Here is a 13,358-nt window from a genome sequence, read left to right as displayed (position 1 = left end):
ATTACACTGTGAATACTTTTGGATTCTAACATTCCAAAATCTATAACCTTAATTGCCATCTTGGCTCTGTACCCCCTTTAAGGATTTTCCTGTAAAGATCTGGCCTCATATATTTTCCAGATTTGTCTACAGGAGTGAGTGAATGGGAGTATTCTGAATCACTTTCTTTCACTCTGCTATCTTAAATCTTCAACCCAAAAAACTTTCTGCACATATATCTAAATATCATTTGAATTCAGTAAGCCTATCAGCATACAGAGGAAAATTGATGAAACCTTTGAGTTCTGAGGTCAAAGTATTGAATGTAATGCTTAAAAAAATTAGTCTTTTAAAGGTGAAATGGATTTAAGTGCAAAATGTTAAACAGTAGGTTTTTTTTTTTTTTTGTATGAGAAGAAATTGTTTGGCATCTTGAAGTTAATGCTGTTTGAGAAAAACACATTTAAAGATATTATTTATTCATATCCATATTAATATGCATGTTAGGGACATAAAATAGATAACAATGAAAGAAGAAAATGGTAAAAACAAATATTTTGTTAAATATTAACAAAACTCAGGACTCATTTACCCAAAAAGGGGCAACTAGAGATAGTGAGATAAGTTAAGAGGCATTATAATAAGCAATTTGGAAACATGAACTGGGGTGTTGGATCTAGGAGTGAAAAAATAGGGAACAATACAGAAAAATTTTAAAAGCTAAAATTGATAAGACTTACCAATTATTTCAATGTGACCATTAAGCAACAGTATGGAGTCACTTGTGACTCTCAGGTGGTGATCCTAGCTGAAAGGAAGGAAAATACTTCACTTGACAGCAACAAAGAAGCTAGAAAGACAAGAGGTTGGGTTGATGATAGGCTTTATTTTGAACCATATTGTATTTGAGATGCTCAGGTGATATTTATTTTAAAATTCACAATAATTGTAAAAGGAAGTAGATCTGGATATATAAAATTAGGTTTCATTTACATTGAGATGTTAATTCATTTAAACCCATAAAAGCTGAGGGATGATAGAGACACAAAGAGAAAGTAAGGCTATAGAAGAAAAGTACACCAGGTCAATGCCATGGATTAGAAAGTAAAACATTTATGATAATCAGGTAAAGATGATTAAGAAATTAATAGGAAGCAATTTAGCAGAGAATGGTATTATGAAAATCCATAGATTAGAAACTCAGCTGGGTTAAATAATGCAGAAAATTCTTAGAGGATGAGAATTATGAACAAGTAATTTGATTTGGAGGGTCTTTTTCAGAAGGTGTTCGATGAATTCTTTCAACACCTATTTTCCCTTCTGATTCTATTACTTCTGGGCAGTTCTTTTTAATGATTTTTTGTAAAATAGTATCTATGCTCTTTTTTTCATCATAATTTTCGGGTAGTCCAATGATCCTCAGATTATCTTTCCTAGATTTATTTTCCAGGACTGTTGTTTTTCCAAGTAAATATTTGACATTTTTTTCCAATCTTCCATTTTTTTTTTAGTTTTGCTTGAATGATTCTTGATGTCTCAATGAATCAGTCTTTTCTATTTGTTCAGTTCTGATTTTTAGTGAGTTATTTTCTTCAGCAGGTTTTTAAATTCTTTTTCTATATGTCCAATTGAGTTGTTTTGCTCTATGGAATTTTTTTCCATTTCACTAATTTTTTTTTAAGTGAGTTATATTCTTTTTCCAATTCATAAATTCTGTTTCCCTGCACTTCTTGGGAGATTTTTATCTTTTCCAATTCACATTTCAGGCAGTTGTTTTCTTTTTCCACTTTATCAATTTTTTCTTTTAGTGAGTTATGTGCCTTTTCTGTACTCTCTTGCATAGCTTCTCTTTCCTTTCCCCATTTCTCTTCTAGCTCTCTTTTAAGGTTTTTAATAGTCTCTTTTAGGAGAGCCTTTTGTATTGCGGACCAATAATTGTCTGGAGACTGTCTGCTATTAGTTTCTTCAGGGTTGAAAAGCTGTTCTCTTTCTGTATAGAAACTATTAATCATTCTTTTGTTTTGTTTTTTTTTTTACTCATTTTGTTAAAGCCTGTAGGGTCTGCCTTTAGAGCAAGGAGGTTACCAGCTTCCTCTACAGAGCAGTGAAAGGTTTATGGACCAGTAGGTGACCTGCCAGCCAGCTACAAAAAGCATCAAGTTACTGGAGTGTTCTGGGAAAGAATTCCTCACCCGGGAGTAAGTCAGGCCTGCAGGGTGGAGCTGGGAAAGTGCCCTGCAAAGAACTCCTGCTGTGTGAGAGAAGAACTGCCCTGGGGCTAGATGCTGAGCAGTGAGAGTTTCACTACCCCAAGCCAAAGCCTGCCCTGGGGCTGTGGGTATTAGCAGTTGAGCAGTGAATGGATTTGCAGGGACCACAACTGTCTGCCTGGGAAGCACAGTCTGCTGGGGAAGTTCTATTGCCCCAGGCCGAGCCCCCCACTCTGCCAATTAGAGGCTGCCCAGGCTGTGCCCTCCTGCTGAGCAGATTTGTAACTGCCCCTGGAAAAGCCCAATACTTACAGATGTGGCTGCAGGGCTGTGGTAAAGTCTGCCTGAGTCACTTCTGGATTTGAGGCATTACAGCCAGATCTTGTTAGGTTCTGGCATTTTTTAGAGTACCCACTGTTTTAGGCTTTAATCTCTCTGCCATTTTACTGCTTTGTAGTCAAGGCAGAGCAGTTATCCTATAGCAGAGTCATCTCTATAACTTCTCTAGCCACAGAGATCACTCCCACCCCTGGTCTGCTCAGGACGCTAGTCTCTCACTGCCTGTGGTAGTCTGTTCCTGGCCTCTCTCAAGACAAATCTTTCCTGACGATCTTCCAGATTGACTTCTGCTAGTAAATTGTAGTTTTCATATTCATGAATTTAAGCAATGAAGAGCTATTTTTGAGGCTGAATTAAATAGTTGGTTATGAGGGGAATGAGAGGAGCTTAGACAATCGTGTATGCCTTCCCTGCCATCTTCGCTCCACTCCCCCTACCCCCCACCCCCCGCATTCTGTTCTCTTGTTCTTTATAACCTGTTTTGTTGTTTCTTGGTCTCTCATAACTTCACTGGCTTTCCCTAGCCCAATTCTAATTTTCAAAGAATAATTTTCAGCTTTGTGATTCTGTGCCTCTTTTTTTAGTTGATTAACTTTTTTTCATAATCTTCCTTTTTTTCTCAGAGGCTTTTGATCTTTTTTTTTTTTTTTTTTTTTTTTTTAGTTTTTCCTCAATGTCTCTCATTTAATTTTTAAATTCCTTTTTGAGTTCTTCTATAAAGTCTCTCTGGGCAGGAGCCATTTCATATTATTCTTTGGAGTAGAAGTTGTTTTTATTTTCCCCATAGAAAATTTATTTATTATTAACATGCATTACTTTATGAATCATGTTAGGAGAGAAACATCAGAGCAAAGAGGAAAAATCATGGGAGAGATAAAAACAGAAAAAAGAAGAGAACATAGCATGTATTGATTTATACTCAGTCATCTCAGTTCTTTCTCTGGATTCAGATAAGACATTTTCAACCCAAAAAGTTTATTGGGATAGTTTTTGATCACTGAGCACAAGCTTTCAGAGTTGATTATGACACATTCTTGCTGTTATTGTGTACAGTGTATTCCTGGTTCTGTTTGTTTTGCTCAGTATCAGTATAGAAAATATTTCCAATACTTTCTTAAATCAGTTTGTTCATCATTTTTTAAAAGAAAAATAATATTACTTTACTTTTATATACCAAAACTTGTTCAGCCATTACTTGAATGAGGGGAATCCACTCATTTTATAATTCTTTGCTACCACAAAAACAACTAATGCAAACATTTTTGCACATATGGTTACTTCTCTCTGTGTTATGATTTCCTTAGGATACAGGTTCAGTAATGGCACTGCTGGGTCAAAGGGTATGAACAGTTTTATAGCCCTTTGGGCAAAGTTCATAATTCCTCTCCAAAATTATTGGATCATCTCAAAACTCCACCAACCATGCATTAGTTTCCCAGTTTTTTTCATATTGCCTACAACATTTATCATTATCTTTTCCTGTCATCTTAGGAAATCTGAGCAGTATAAGGTGGTACCCCAGGGTAGTTTCAATTTGCATTTCTCTAATCAATACTGATTTAGAACATTTTTCCTACAATAGTAGATGGTTTTAATTTCATCATATGAAAACTGTTCATATCCTTTGAGTATTTATCAGTTGGGGAATGACTTGCACTATTAAAATTGACACAATTCTTTATACGTTTTAGAAATGAGACCATTATCAGAAACACTGGGTTTAAAGTTTTTTTTTTTTTTTCCCAAGATTTATAGTCCCCTTTTAATCTAGTTTCTATTGCTTTGTTTGTGCAAAAACTTTTAAATTTCATGAAATCAAAATTGTCCACTTTGCCTTTCATAATATTTTCTAGTTCTTCTGATCATAAATTCTTCCCTTTTCAAAAGATCTGCTAGGTAAATTATTCCTTGTTCTCCTTATTTGTTTATGGTATCATCCTTTTTGTACAAATCATTTACCAATTTTGACCTTATTTTGGCATGGGTGTGAGGTACATCTATTTTGAGTTTCTGATATATTATTTCTCAGTTTTCCTAGCAATTTTTGTCAAATAGTATTATTCAGAAACTAGATTTGGGGGATTTATCTAATACTAGATTGCTATAGGCTTTTATTATTGTGTCATATATATATATATATATATATATATATATATATATATATATATATCTAATCTGTTCCACTGACCCACCACTCTATTTCTTAGCCAGTATACATGGTATTAATGACTGTTGCTTTATACTATAGTTTTAGGTTTGGTAATGTTTAGCCACCATCTGCTTTATTTTTTTTTTTCATTAATTCCCTTGTTATTCTTGACCTATTGTTCCTGCAGATGAATTTCATTATTAGTTTTCTAGTTCTATAAAATATTTTTTGGCAGTTTGATTGCTATGGCACTGAATAAGTAGACCAATTTAGGCAGAATTGTCATTTTTATTATATTAGGTTGCCCTGTACATGAGCAATTGATATACTTCCAATTGTTTAGATCTAACTTTATAAATAAGAGAAGTGTTTTTGATTGTGTTCATATAGTTCTTGGAAGGTAGACTTCCAGGTATTTTATTTTGTCTACAATAATTTTAAAAAGAATTTCTCTTTCTATCTCTTGCTGATGGGCTTTTTCAGTAATAGATAAAAATGCTGATGATGTTTTAGGTTTATTTTATATCCTGCAACTTTGCTAAAGCTGTGAATTGTTTCCAGTAGGTTTTTGGATGATTTCCCAGGATTCCCTACGTATATCATCATATCATTTGCAGAGTGATAATTTTAGTTTTTCATTGCCTATTCTAGTTCCTTTAATTTTTTTTTCATTTTTTATTGCTAAAGTCATCATTTCTAGTACAATGCTGAATAATAATAGTGATAATGAACATCGTTGTTTCACCACTGATTTTATTCTCTCCATTACAAATAATATTTGCAGTTGGTTTTACATAGATAATGCTTATAGTTTTAAGGAAAGTTTCCTTTATCACCATGCTTTGTTTTGTTTTTAATAGAAGTGGCTGCTATATTTTTTTTCAAAAAAAAAATTGTGCAACTATTGAAATTGTGATATGATTTCTGCTGGATATTTTATTGACATGGTTGATTATTATAATAGTTTTCCTGATATTGACCTAGCCCTGCATGCCTGGAATGAATCCCACTTGGTCATTGTGTATTCTCCTGATGAGTTGCTGTGGTATATTTGCTAATAAAGATATTTTATCTAAATATCTTATTTAATATTTTAAAAATGTTTTTGTATCAATATTCATCAGGGAAATTGATCTGTAATTTTCATTCTCTGTTTTGGCTCTTCCTGCTTTAGGTATCATTACCATATTTGTGCCATCGCAGATATTTAGCTATACTTCTTGACCTATTTTTACACACATCTATACAGCATTGGAATTAACTGTTCTTTAAATGTTTGGGAGAAGTCACTTGTGATCCATGTGGCCATGAAGATTTTTTCTTAGGAATTTCATTAATGACTTGTTCAACTCATTTTTTTTTCTGAATTGGGACGATATAAGTAATTTGCTTTACCTTCCATTAACCTGGTTCATTTACATTTTTTTGTAAATATTCATCCATTTCAGTTAGGTTATCAGACTTGATGCCATGCAATTAGGCAAAATAGCTCCTGATTATTTCTTTAATTTCTTTTTCACTGCTGGTAATTTCACATGTGTCATTTAAGATATTGGATAGTTTGATTTTTTCGTTTCTTTTTTTTTTATCAAATGAACTAAAACTATTTTCTATTTTGTTGTTTTTATTTTCATAAAACCAAATTGAAGCTTTTTAATTAGTTCAATAGTTTTCTTCATCTCAATGTTATTAATCTCTCTTTTGAGTTTCAGAATTTCTAATTTGTGATGTAACTGGCAGTTGTAAATTTCTTCTTTTTCTAGATTTTTAGTTGCATGCCCAATATATTGGTTTCCTCTTTTGTTGGAAGCCGAAGGCCCTCACCCAGGTGCCTTTTCCCCACCCCTTGCTGCAACAGAATTGCACAGGTGGTCAAACAATCCTGAGAACTGCAACCAGGCAAAACGGTCTTGAGAATCAATCTTGAGTTGTCACCACACTATGTTCCTGCTCACTGGACCAGCTATAGCCCATGTTCTTTCCCAGACCACCCTACTTCTCTTTCCCATGCTTTTTCCTATATAAGTTGTACCCTGAGAGCAATAAACTGAGACCTTGGCAACAATCAGGTTGGTCTTCCTCCTCTTTCTCACCCGTTTCTCCTCAGGCTGGATCCTCCTCGAAATCCTTATGAGTAACTAGGTCTCCCCGGTTGAGACACTCTTTCTCTATTTTATTCATGCAACTATTTAGAGACATGAACTTTCCCCTAAGAACTGCTTTGGCTGCATCCCATAAGTTTTGTTAGGTTGTCTTATTGTTCTCATTCTATTAGATGAAATTATGAATTGCTTCTTTGATTTGTTGTTTGAATCACTCATTCTATAGAATCAATCATTACATTTCCACTTGTTTTTTTAGTTGGTCTTTCTTTGCCTCTTTATTGAAAATAATTTTCCTTGCATTGTGGTCTGAAAAGGAAGAATTTACTAATTCTGACTTTTTGCATTTGATTGTGTGAGGTTTTTAAACCATAATACAAAGTATTGTTTTTCTATCTGGGGATTTAATATGTTTTACCTTTAAAAATAAAATAAAAAGGGGACTTCCAATGAAGATGGCAGAGAGGAGGCACACAGATGTGTAAGCTCTGTGTTTTCTCTCAGAATCCATTTCATTACAAGCCTTTGAATTAATGCTTGATTGAAAAAAAAATTAGTTACCAAGAGAAGACATCCTTGAAATTCCCCAGGAAAGGTCTGTTTTTGCTTCAGGGTGGGGATGGTTTTAGATTGGGTGCAGGCTGAGGGCAGGCAGTGGCAGCGAGAGCCCAGCAGGCAGCTTAAACCTGAGTAGACCAGAGTGGGGTGGGGTGTGATCTCAGCCATTTCTGAGGGGATACCTTGGCTACAGAATTGGATACTTTGCCCTGGCAGCAAGCCAGCAGCCCAGAGAAGCTAAAAACACCTGGGAGTGAAGAATACAACCCCAAACAGCTGGTGTCTCTCCGGACCTGGTCACCCCTCCCCACAGTGTCATAGCACACTCTCGGAGTCTCAGAGCGCAGGCACAGCACAGTCCTGCTAGTGCCTCGCTGCTGCCCCGGCAGTCTGTAGAGGAAGCTCACCACCCAGCCCCTCTCCCAAAGAAAGCAGACTCAATATAGGGTATTTTTTGTTGGTTTTTTTTTTCTTTGCTAGTTTGTCTATGATTCTTTGACAAAATGAGCAAAAAAAATGAAGAGGACTTTAACCCTTGACAGCTTCTATACAGATAGAGAGCAGACTCTAAATCCTGAGGAGACTAAAAACAGACTATTTCCAGGTGAATCCCCAAAGGAGGAGATCATCTGTTCCTCAGCACAGATGAACTTCATAGAAGAAATTAAAAAGGCTTTCATAAGAGAGCTAGAAGAAAAATGGGAAAAGGAGAGGGAGGCTTGGCAAGAGAGTCTGGAGAAGTCATGCCACTCATTTAAAGACAGAGTGGATAAAGAAATAAAATCCTTAAAAAATAGGATTAGTGAACTGGAAACAGAAAATAGCTCTCTAAAAATCAAAATTGGTAAAATGGAAAAAAAAAATTCCATAGAACAAAAGAATTCAATTGGACAATTAGAAAAAAGATTTTTAAAAAGTGAGTGAAGAAAATACTTCATTGAAAATCAGAATTGAACAAATCGAAGTGAATGACTCGAGGAGACAAGAAGAATCCATCAAGCAAATCCAAAAAAATCAAACAATGAAAAAGAATGTGAAATACCTTCTGGGGAAGACAACAGACGTGGAAAACAGATCCAGGAGAGACAATCTGAGAATCACTAGACTCCCAGAAAAGCATGATGAAAAAAAGAGCCTGGACATTATTTTCCAGGAAATTATCAAAAAGAACTGCCCAGAAGTCATAGAAACAGAGGGTAAAATAGACATTGAAAGAATTCATCGATCACCTAATGAAAGGGATCCTGAAGTCAAAACACCAAGAAATATAGTGGCCAAATGCCAGAATCCTCAGACGAAGGAAAAAATATTGCAAGCGGCTAGAAAAATCCAATTCAAGTATCAAGGAGCCACAATAAGGATCACCCAGGATCTAGCAGTATCCACATTAAAGGATTAAAGGGCCTGGAATATGATATTCCAAAAGGCTAAGGAACTTGGTATGCAACCAAAAATAATTTACCCAGCTAGAATGAGCATCTTTTTCCAGAGAAGAAGATGGACATTTAACGAAGTAAGTGAATTTCACCTATTTTTGATGAAAAAGCCAGAACTTAACAAAAAGTTTGATTTACAAATACAGAACTCAAGAGAAATCTAAAAAGGTAAAGATTAATCTTGGGAACTATATTTTGGCTATAAAGATGTATAAAGAATACATGTATACCTTGTTCTAGAAACTAGATGTGGAAAAGACATTGTACCAGAAAAAGGGCAAAGTGGGAGTACTACATCTCATGAAGAGCCAAAGGAAACCTATTATATCGGAGAGAAAGAATGGAGGGGGATGAATATAGTGGGTATCTTACTGCCTTCAGAATTGGCTTTAAGAGAAAAATTTTAGACATATTCAGTCTATGGAGAAACTTCTCCCACCTCATTGAAAAGTGAGAAGGGGAAAGTGAAAAGGGAAGGGATAAGCTAAGTGGAAGGGAATACAGAAACTGGGAGGGAAAGGGGTAAAATAGGGGGAGGAACTCTAAGGATGGAGGGATACTAAAAAGGGAGGGCTGTGAAAAGCAAGGGGTGCTCACAAGCTTAATACTGGGAAGGGAGATAAGGGGAAAAAAAGGGAGAAAATCATAAACCGGGGTTAACAAGATGGCAAGTAATACTGAATTGGTCATTTTAACCATAAATGTGAATGGGGTAAACTCCCCCATAAAGAGGAAGTGGTTAGCAGAATGGATTAAAAGCCAGAATCCTACAATATGTTGTTTACAGGAAACACACCTGAAGCAGGGAGATACATGCAGGTAAAAGGTAAAAGGTTGGGGCAAAATCTACTATGCTTCAGGTGAAGTCAAAAAAGCAGGGGTAGCCATCCTGATCTCAGATCAAGCTAAAACAAAAATTGATCTAATTAAAAGAGATAAGAAAGGGGACTATGTCTTGCTAAAGGGTAGCATGGATAATGAAGCACTATCTATATTAAACATATATTCACCAAGTGGTGTAGCATCTAAATTCTTAAAAGAGAAATTAAGAGAGCTGCAAGAAGAAATAGACAGCAAAACTATAATAGTGGGAGATCTCTATTGCACTCTCAGAATTAGATAAATCAAACCACAAAATAAATAAGAAAGAAGTCAAAGAGGTAAATAGAATACTAGAAAAGTTAGATATGATAGATCTCCAGAGAAAATGTAATGGAGACAGAAAGGATTACACTTTCTTTTCAGCAGTTCATGGAACCCATACAAAAATTGATCATATATTAGGACATTAAAAACCTCAAACTCAAATGCAGTAAGGCAGAATTAGTAAATGCATCCTTTTCAGACCACGATGCAATGAAAATTACATTCAACAAAAAGCCAGGGTAAAGTAGACTAAAAAATAATTGGAAACTAAATAATCTCACATTAAAGAATGATTGGCTGTAACAGCAAATCATAGACATAATTAATAACTTCACCGAAGAAAATGATAATAATGAGACATCATACCAAAATGTATGGGATGCAGCCAAAGTGGCAATAAGGGGAAATTTCATATCTCTACAAGCCTATGTGCATAAAATAGAGAAAGAGAAGATCAATGAATTGGGTTTGCAACTAAAAATGCTAGAAAAGGAACAAATTAAAAACCCCCAGTCAAACACTAAACTTGAAATTCTAAAAATAAAAGGAGAGATCAATAAAATTGAAAGTAAGAAAAAAACTATTGAAGTAATTAATAAAACTAAGAGTTGGTTCTATGAAAAAACCAACAAAATAGACAAACCATTAGTAAATCTGATTAAAAAAAGAAGGAGAAAAATCAAATTGTTAGTGTTAAAAATGAAAAGGGAGAACTTGCCACTAATGAAGAGGAAATTAGAGCAATAATTAGGAGTTACTTTGCCCAAATTTATGCCAATAAATTCCACAACTTAAATGAAATGGAAGAATACCTTCAAAAATATTGCTTGCCCAAATTAACAGAGGAAGAATTACATCTCCTAAACAGTCCCATCTTAGAAAAAGAAATAGAACAAGCTATTAACCAACTCCCTAAAAAGAATACCCCAGGACCAGATGGATTTACATGTGAATTCTACCAAACATTTAAAGAACAATTAACCCCAAAGCTCTATTAACTATTTGAAAAAAGAGGGATTGAAGGAGTCCTACCAAACTTCTTTTATGACACAGACATGGTACTGATACCTAAACCAGGTAGGCTGAAAACAGAAAAAGAAAATTATAGACAAATCTCCCTTATAAATATTGATGCTAAAATCTTAAATAAAATATTAGCAAAAAGATTACAGAAAATCATCCCCGGGATAATACACTATGACCAAGTAGGATTTATACCAGGAATGCAGGGCTGGTTCAATATTAGGAAAACTATTACCATAATCAACTATATCAATAACCAAACTAACAAAAACCATATGATCATTTCAATAGATGCATAAAAAGCATTTGATAAAATCCAACATCCATTCCTAATTAAAACACTTAAGAGCATAAGAATAAATGGACTTTTCCTTAAAATAATCAGGAGCATGTATTTAAAACATTCAGTAAGCATCATATTCAATGGGGAAAAACTGGAACCTTTCCCAGTAAGATCTGGAGTGAAACAAGGTTGCCCACTATCACCATTATTATTTAATATTGTATTAGAAACACTAACCTCTGCAATAAGAGTTGAAAAAGAGATTAAAGAAATTAGAATAGGCAATGAGGAAACCAAACTATCACTATTTGCAGATGATATGATGATATATCTAAAGAATCCCAGAGATTCTACTAAAAAGCTATTAGGAATAATCCATAGCTTTAGCAAAGTTGCAGGATACAAAATAAATCCACATAAATCCTCAGCATTTTTATACATCACCAACAAAATCCAAGAGCTAGAGATACAAAGAGAAATTCCATTCAAAATAATTGATGACAGCATAAAATATTTGAGAATCTATCTAGCAAAGGAAAGTCAGGGATTATATGAGCAAAATTACAAAAAATCTTTCCATACAAATAAAGTAAGACTTAAATATTTGGGAAAACATTAAATTCTCTTGGATAGGCTGAGTGAATATAATAAAGATGACAATACTCCCTAAGCTAATCTATTTATTTAGTGCTATACCAATCAGACTTATAAGAAAATATTTTAAAGATCTAGAAAAAATAACAACAAAATTCATATGGGAAAATAAAAGGTCGAGAATCTTAAGGGAATTAATGAAAAAAAAAATCAAATGAAGGTGGCCTACCCGTACCTGATCTAAAACTATATTATAAAGCAGCAGTCACCAAAACCATTTAGTATTGGCTAAGAAATAGATTAGTTGATCAGTGAAATAGGTTAGGTTCACAAGACAGAATAGTCAACTATAGCAATCTAGTGTTTGACAAACCCAAAGATCCTAACTTTTGGGATAAGAATTCCCTATTTGACAAAAACTATTGGAATAACTGGAAATTAGTATGGCAGCAATTAGGCATGGACCCACATTTAAACCCATATACCAAGATAAGATCAAAATGGGTCCATGATTTAGGCATAAAGAATGAGATTATAAATGAATTAGACTAACATAGGATAGTATCTCTCAGACTTGTAGAGGAGGAAGAAATTTGTGACCAAAGATGAACTGGAGAGTATTACTGATCACAAAATAGAAAGTTTTGATTATATCAAATTTAAAAGTCTTTGTACAAACAAAACTAATGCAAACAAGATTAGAAGGGAAGCAACAAATTGGCAAAACATCTTCACAGTTAAAGGTTCTTATAAAGGCCTCATTTCCAAAATATATAGAGAATTGACCCTAATTTATAAGAAATCAAGCCATTCTCCAATTGATAAATGGTCAAAGGATATGAACAGACAATTTTCAGATGATGAAATTGAAACTATTACTATTGATATGAGTGTTCCAAATCAATATTGATCAGAGAAATGCAAATTAAGACAACTCTGAGATACTATTATACACCTGTCATATTGGGTAAGATGATAGGAAAAAAATAATGATGAATGTTGGAGGGGATGCGGGAAAACTTGGACCCTGATACATTGTTGGTGGAGTTGTGAACGAATCCAAACATTCTGGAGAGCAATCTGGAATTGTGCCCAAAAAGTTATCAACTTGTGCATATCCTTTGATCTAGCAGTGTTACTACTGGGCTTATATCCCAAAGAAACACTAAAGAAGGGAAAGGGACCTGTATGTGCCAAAATGTTTGTGGCAGCCCTGTTTGTAGTGGCTAGAAACTGGAAAATGAAAGGATGCCTATCAATTGGAGAATGGTTGGGTAAACTGTGATATATGAATGTTATGGAATATTATTGTTCTGTAAGAAATGACCAGCAGGATGAATACAGAGTGGACTAGTGAGACTTACATAAACTGATGCTAAGTGAAATGAGCAAAACCAGGAGATCATTATATACTTCAACAATGTTACTCTATGAAGATGTATTCTGATGGAAGTGGATTTCTTTGAAAGAGACCTAACTCAGTTTCAATTGATCAATGATGGACAGAAGCAGCTACACCCAAAGAAAGAACGCAGGGAA

This window comes from Antechinus flavipes, chromosome 5, assembly GCF_016432865.1.
Source record: "Antechinus flavipes isolate AdamAnt ecotype Samford, QLD, Australia chromosome 5, AdamAnt_v2, whole genome shotgun sequence".
Classification (NCBI taxonomy): domain Eukaryota; kingdom Metazoa; phylum Chordata; class Mammalia; order Dasyuromorphia; family Dasyuridae; genus Antechinus; species Antechinus flavipes.
Note: the sequence above shows the minus strand (reverse complement) of the source record.